We start from the raw sequence: 7594 nt of genomic DNA on the forward strand, positions 1-7594 counted from the left end.
AGTCAACCAGAATCTTGTGCCTGAGTGACATCTGGAATCCAGCTCTTTCATTGCTTCTCCGGGTGACTGGTCAAGTCGATGTTTGTAGTGAGTCACGTGGTTACACGTCCATGTTGTCATGCCTGTTCCCTGTCAGCGCGGCTGCCTTGAGGGAAGCTATGGGAAGCAGGAGCCAGGAGCCAGGTAGACGACCTTGTTCTGTCTCCTACACCCTGCGTTCTACCTGATCTGCCAGGACCCCCACCCCTTCCCAGTTCCTGAGATTTAGTTACACAGAGGAAGTCAGAGTGGCAGGAGGGCAAGGTCTTAGTCTTTCATAAACAAAAAGGAGACTGTTTATGTATCCAGGGGTTAGGGTGAGAAACAGAGGTCTGGGTTTCACAGTGAGTGTGTGGATGAAATTCTCTATGGGACACAAAGCGTGAGATGAGCCAAGAGCACGTATGGGGCCTTGGACACGCCACCACCTAAGGGATGGGCAAAGAAAGAGTAAATGATGGAGAGTGTCCAGGAGCCAACAGAGTGAGCTTGTCCAGCCTGTGGCCTTCGGGCCGCATGCAGCAAATTCATAAAAACATTATGAGACTTGTTTGCGATTTTTTGTTTTTTTGAGATGGAGTCTCACTCTATCACCCAGGCTGGAGTGCAGTGGCGTGATCTTGGCTCACTGCAGCCTCCACCTCTGGGTTCAAGTGATTCTCCTATCTCGGCCTCCCTGGTCGTTGGGGCTACAAGCGCCAGCCATCGCACCTGGGTAATTTTTTGTATTTTTAGTATAGATGGGGTTTCACCATGTTAGCCAGGCTGGTCTCCTGACCTCATCATCCACCCGCCTCGGCCTCCCAAAGTGCTGGGATTACAGGTGTGATCCACTGCTCCTGGTCCATTTCTTTTTTTTTTCTAGCTCATTGGCTGTTGTTACTGTTAGCGTATTTTATGTGTGGCCGAAGACAATTCCTTTTCCAATGTGGCCCAGGGAAGCCAAAAGACTGGACACCCCTGAGCCAGAGAAAGGGAAGAAAACAGGAAAGGGTGGTATCCTGGAGGCCAAGGCACAAACAGTTGTCCAGAAATGAAAGGTCAACAGTGCCAAATTCTGCTGCCACTGAATAGAAAGTAGTTCTAGAACTGAGCAAAAGGAAGGTTCCTGTCGACAAAGCAGCATTTGTGGAGCAGGTTTCACTGGGTTGGAAAATAAGTGAGAGGGAAGAAATGCGGACAGTGAGTGCAGATGGGGCCTTTAGGAATGATGAGCGCCTCCTCTGCTGAGGTGTAGCCTGACCGTCCCAGTTAATGCTGGAACCTGCCCACCCATCACCCATCCCTTCCCCTAAAATGTCTCTGCTTCTTTGTTCCATTGCACTGACACTCACCTTCCAAAATGCCATTTGCCTTGTGTTCTTTACTAATGTAGTAAGTTCACTGGTGATTGTGTATCTCCCCTGCCAGACTACAACAGTCTCAAAGGCAGAAACCTACATCTCTTTTGGTCACCATATGTCCTAAGTGCCCAAAGCAAGGGCTTGGCTCCCGGTAGGTGTTTAGGAGGGTCGGTTCAATGAACTGAATGACTGAATAGGGAGAACCACAGGGTTTGGGAAGGAGGCTGGTGGCGGGGGGGCGGGGGAGGGAAGGCTCTGCTTTTAGAGCTGTGTGCAGCCTCACTGTTTATGGCTGAGGAAAACAACTTGCTTTGAAAGCATTAGAAGAGAGAAATGGGAATTCGTGACACAAGGTCTTAGCAGAGGTGAGTTTCAGAGCAGGCTGGGGGAAAACAACCTGGTTTAGGGAAGCTGGGAGGAGTGAAGGAAACTACGGCTGGAAGGCGGCTTCTGGGGTGTCTTAAATAACTGTGAGGGGTTTAGAGTCAAGGCCCTGGGTATTGGGAATTCCCTGGGTGATGAGTTTTTTGTTTGTTTGTTTTTTTGAGACAGTCTCACTCTGTCGCCCAGGTTGGAGTGTAGCACTGTGATCTCGGCTCACTGCAACCTCTGCTTCCCAGTTCAAACGATTCTCCCGCCTCAGCCTCCGGAATAGCTGGGATTACAGGTGCCCGCCATCATGCCTGGCTAATTTGGTATTTTTAGTAGAGAGTGGGTTTCACCATGATGGCCAGGCTGGTCTTGAACTCCTGACCTCAAGTGGGTTTTTTTTTTTTAAGCAAGGAAGCAACACATCACTCTGGTGACAGCTCAGGGTCACTGTGCTGCACAACTCAGGAGACACCATTTACAATCCCATAGAATACAATGTGAATGGCGCCCCCTGGAGTTGTGCAACATGGCAGCCCTGTGAGGAAGGGCAGCTGCTAAGAGGGATGTGAGGCAGGACCCTCTGGTGGGAAGCTCTTGGAGACTTAATTAAGATCTTACTAGGGGTTTGCAGAAGGGATAGCAGAATGATCACAAGTCAACCTGACAGCAGGTGGGAAGGGAAGAGGGCTGAAGGGCCTGGGTGTAACTTGTTTATGGGAGGGCCTTCAGGACAGGGGCTGGCTGTGCTAGGGAGATAATAAATTGAGGTTTTGATAGTTGCAGTTGCTCAAGGACAAAGAAGGAAGTCCACTTAGATATGGTAACATTGAAAAAAGCCGTGATAATAAATAATTCCCACATAAGACCCATAGAGAGAATTTAGCTCTTACCCCAAAAAGCACTATTAGAAGAATCTGGGACTTTTGAGATTGATGTAGGGTGGCCACACATGTCCTACTAAAATCATCTTTAAGTGTCTTTCCTACTTGATCCAGTTGCGTCCTGTCCGCTCCATTCAATTCAACTATATTCTAGTCCATTCAATAGACATTAATTGAGCGTCTACAACTCCTCAGCATTGGAGATAAAAAAATAAGTGGTATAATCCCTACTCCTGATTGGCTGTCAGGCTAGCCAATGGAGAGACAGAAACTCAAGTAGCTACAACTGAACATGGAGGATGCTCAACTAGGGGTTCTGCAGAGGAACAGGAGAGGGCAGAGGCGGGATCTCACCAAGTTTCCCGTGCATGTGGGGCAATGTTGAGCCTCCCTTGGCCATCTTTCTTCCCAAAGTCCCAGGAACTGAAGCCTACAGGCAAAGAACGAATAGAAAGCTCCGATCCCATATTCACTCCTGGATTCCTCACTAAGGCCATAAGAGGTAGCGTTGGCCTAAACTCAGCCCCCGAGTGGCTGTGACCTTGAGGTGCCACCTGCTATCTGTGAGCCTGGAAGTGGGTCTGAGGCGAGTCCTGTGGGAGGTTCCCTTGACTGCATGGTGTTCTCACCATTAGCCAGGTTAGAGAGTAGATCCCAAGGATGATGAGTTGGAGTGCAAAAGCCACCAACTCCAGGAAGGCTGCCAGATACACCTTTTGCCCTGCCTGGCAAGAACCTCCACAGATTCCAAGGTCTAGCTCCAGGGATGCCTCCTCTGTGGATTCTGCTCTGATCCCTGCCGAGATGAGTCTCTGGCTTCCACATGCTTCTACTTTGAGTGGGGGTCCTCATCCTCCTGGTGCATGGGTCAGAGAGGACCCCTGACTCAGAGTAGAAGCATGCCCTCTGTAAGTTGTAAATTCCATGATGTCATCTCCATATTTAATTATCTGGCACATAGTAGGAGTTCAGTGCTCTTTGAATGGATGAAGACATTAACAAATGTCAAATCGCATATCCTCCACAACCCAGTGCCCATGTCACTGCCCCGGAAGTCTTCCCATGCCTCCTTTATGGAGAGTCATCTCTCTTTTCCCCATACTCCAATAGGATGCTGTTTGAATGCCTACGCTAGAACAGGGCTGGCAAACTTTTTCTGTTAGGGGCCAGATAGTAAATATGGCTTTGTCAGCCATAAAGTCTCTTGTTTTTGACTTTACTTTGTGATTGCAGCACAAAAACATCGTGCAGCCACAGAGAACATAAATGAATGTAGCTGTGTTCCAATAAAACTATCTATGGGCTGGGTGCGATAGCTCACTCCTATAATCCCAGCACTTTGGAAGGCCAAGGCAGACGGATCAGTTGAACTCAGGAGTTTGAGACCAGCCTGGTCAACATGGTGAAACCTCGTCTCTACTAAAAATACAGAAATTTGCTGGGTGTGATGGTAGGGCACCTATAATCCCAGCTACTCGGGAGGCTGAGGCACAAGAATAGCTTGAACCCAGGAGGCAGAGGTTGCAGTGAGCTGAGATCATGCCACTATACTCCAGCCTGGGTGACGGAGTGAGACTGTCTCAAAAAAAACAAAAACAGAAACGAAACTATTTATGGACACTGAAATTTGTATTTCATATAATTTCCACATCACAAAATATTATTCTTATTTTGCTATTTTTACAACTATTAAAAATTTTTTTTTAAATTTTAGCTCATGGGCTGAACTAAAAGAGACTGCATTCTATTTTAGTGTGTAGACCAGAGTGCACCAGCACCTGCTAGAGAGCTTACTAAGATCGGCTTGCTAATAGGCTTATTTTGGTCTCGCCTATTAGTCTATAAAAAGAAAAGGCGAATTAGGAACACAGCCTTTGGATGCAGATGGGTCTGCATGAATATTCTGATTCCAGACTCCCTCTCTCTTTTCCTTCCTTTTCGGTCAAAGTCACTGGGCAGGCCGGCTAAGGGCCAGAAGGCAGTTCAAGGGTAGCCAGGACTCAAACAAGGAGAGAGTGTCAATTTCCTAGGGTTATCATAATAGAAACTGGGTGGCTTAGAACAACAGCAACGTCTTGTCTCACTGTTGTGGGGGCTAGAAGTCCAAAGTCAAGGTGCCGGCATGGCCATCCTCTTTGATGTCTCTAGGGAAAATGCTTCCTGCCTTTCTCCAGCTTCCGGTGGTTACTGGCAATCCTTAGTGATCCTTAACTTTGGGGATCCTGCCAGTCACATGACTCTTCCTGTGTGTCCTCAGTTGTTTCATCTTTAGGGCTGTCTGTCTCCATGTTCCCATTTACTCTGTAGATCATTTCCTTTGCTGTGCAGAAGCTTTTTAGTTGAATTAGGACCGGCTTGTCAATTTTTGTTTTTATTGCAATTGCTTTTGGGAACTTAGTCATAAATTATTTCCCAACACTGATGTCTAGAATGGTGTTTCCTAGGTTTTCTTCTAGGATTCTTATAGTTTGAGGTCTTATATTTAAACTTTTCATCCATCTTGAGTTAGTTTTTGTATATGGTGAAAAGTAAGGGTCCAGTTTCATTCTTTTGTGTATGACTAGCCAGCTATGACAGCACCACTTACTAAATAGGGAGTGCTTCCTCCATTACTTATTTCTGTCAACTTTGTTGAAGATCGATGGCTACGGGTATGCAGCTTTATTTGTGGGCTCCATTGGTCTATGTGCCTGCTTTTGTTCCCGCGCCAAGCTGTTTTGATTATTGTAGCCTTCGTATAGTTTGAAGTTAGGTAATGTGATGCTTCGGGCTTTTGGCTAAGGATTGCTTTGGCTATTTGAGCTCTTTTTTGGTTCATATGAATTTTAGAATAGTGTTTTTTAATTCTGTAAAAAACAGCAGTGGTAGTTTGACAGGAATAGCATCGAATCTGTGGATTGCTTTGGGTAGTATGGCCATTTTAATGATCCTGATTCTTCCACCGCATGAGCGTGGGATGTTTTTCCAGTTGTTTTTGTCATCTGTGATGTCTTTCAGCAGTGCTTTGTAGTTTTCCTTGTAGAGAGCTTTTACTACCTTGTTTAGCTGCATTCCTGAGAAGTGTGTGTGTGTGTGCGTGTGTGTGTGTGTCTATTGCAAATGGGATTGCATTCTTGATTTGGCTCTCAGCTTGAACTTAATTGGTGTGTAGAAATGCCACTGATTTGTGCACATTGATTTTGTTCCCAACTTTACAGAAGGGGACTTTTGGTGGAGTCTTTAGGGTTTTCTAGGTATAAAATCATATCATCAAGGAAGAGAGAAAGTTTGACTTCTTCTTTCCCTATTTAGATGGCTTTTATTTCTTTCTCTTGTCAGATTGCTCTGGCTAGGGCTTCTGAATGACAGAATTTTTAAAAATCACCATTTGGCAATGATCATCATGATGTTTTGTTAAATGAAGAGCATCATTGCATATTGAAATTATTGGAGTGTGGGAGTGGGCTGACAAAGCTAAAAAGTATCTCCCTACCAAATGCTTGTAAATTTTGGAAGGGGAAGTAACTTTACGGTAGAGAAACTTGATTGATGTCAAGCTAATCAAACGATCAGAGCGAACAACATTAGTGGTGGAACAGGTTGACAATGAAAGCTGATAGGACTCATCGAGAATAATCCAGCATCACTTTTATGTTATTTTGGCCAAAAAAGTATAACCCAGGTCTAATCATCAGACAGAGCCAAATCGAGGGACATTACTCAAAACAACTAGCTTACAGTCTTGAAGATGTCAAGGAAAAAAAAACTTTTTCAAATTGGAGACCAGAAAGACATGGCAGCTAAGAGCCATGCACTGTCCCAGATGGACCCTTTGCTACAAAATACATTATTGAGACACCTAGTGAAACTCAAAAGGGGTTTCCACATGAAGGGTATGTGAAAGTTCTCTGTACTGTCCTTTTAACACTCTGTGTATTTTGAAATAGTTTCAGAATGAAAATGGAAATGGAAAAAAATGCTATGTTAACATATACTAGTTATACTACTTTTGACAAGTGATTTTCCTTTTCATGCCTCGCTTTCTTCCTCTGTAAGTTGAGGACAGTAACAGCTACATGAAGGTTATTGGGGAGAGAAGGAGAAGCACTGAATCCAGGATCTACTCACAGCATAAATGCTCAAGCCCTGGATTACGACTCCTACGTTCTTGCCAACAGTTTCTTGGGTTTCTTAGTCTCTAAAAGATCATCAATTGCAAGACATGGTATTTTAAATACCACTGAGGGGGAAAAGATTCAATGAATTCCTGACAGCGTGATTCTTCTCACTTAGAACTTTTAATACTTATTGAGAGAAGTCTTTTAGACTTATTCAAATGTAGATTTTTATCCTCTGCTGCTCTGATGACTTTTAAAAGGAATGGATCGGTCAAGTGAATTGTTTGAGGTGCTCCTAAGGCTTCTTCATATTTTGGGTCTGGTGTTCGGAGTCATTTTGACTTAGAGTCTCGGGGTCTTCATTTCTCCAGCAGACAGCATCCTCTGTGCCCTTGCGGGCTTCCAGCCCCGCAGCCTCCTAGTCCCACCGAGGAGCTCAGGAAAGACAGGCAGAGTGGGGACACCTGGGAGAGAAGAAAGGCCGTGATGTTGCTTTAATTCCATCCTCTCCAGCCTCAGAGAAACCCCTGCAGGGCCTTTTCATGCCAGGTATGGATGTCACACTGGTCTGGTTGAAGTACCTGAGAGAACCACCCATGCCTTCCTCCACCCTGGGCTTTCTCTGCTAGGGTGAGGCCCCACCAGCTATTCCTGGCCAACCCTGCCCTTCCTGGTAGGAGGAAAGCAAAGAACAATCAAGCCAGAATTCCAGTGGCTTCAGAGCAGGTTCCTGTCCCTCCATTCCCTCCATTCCCCTCATTCCTGCCCTCCATTCCCCTCATTCCTACTGGCTACCCTTTCCCCTGTAAGGCAGCCCCACACAGGAGGCACATGGTTGCATTTTGTTGTGTCTTGGCACTGT

The sequence above is a fragment of the Sapajus apella genome, unplaced genomic scaffold (assembly GCF_009761245.1).
Source record: "Sapajus apella isolate SASKATOON/1434 unplaced genomic scaffold, GSC_monkey_1.0 scaffold160, whole genome shotgun sequence".
Lineage (NCBI taxonomy): Eukaryota > Metazoa > Chordata > Mammalia > Primates > Cebidae > Sapajus > Sapajus apella.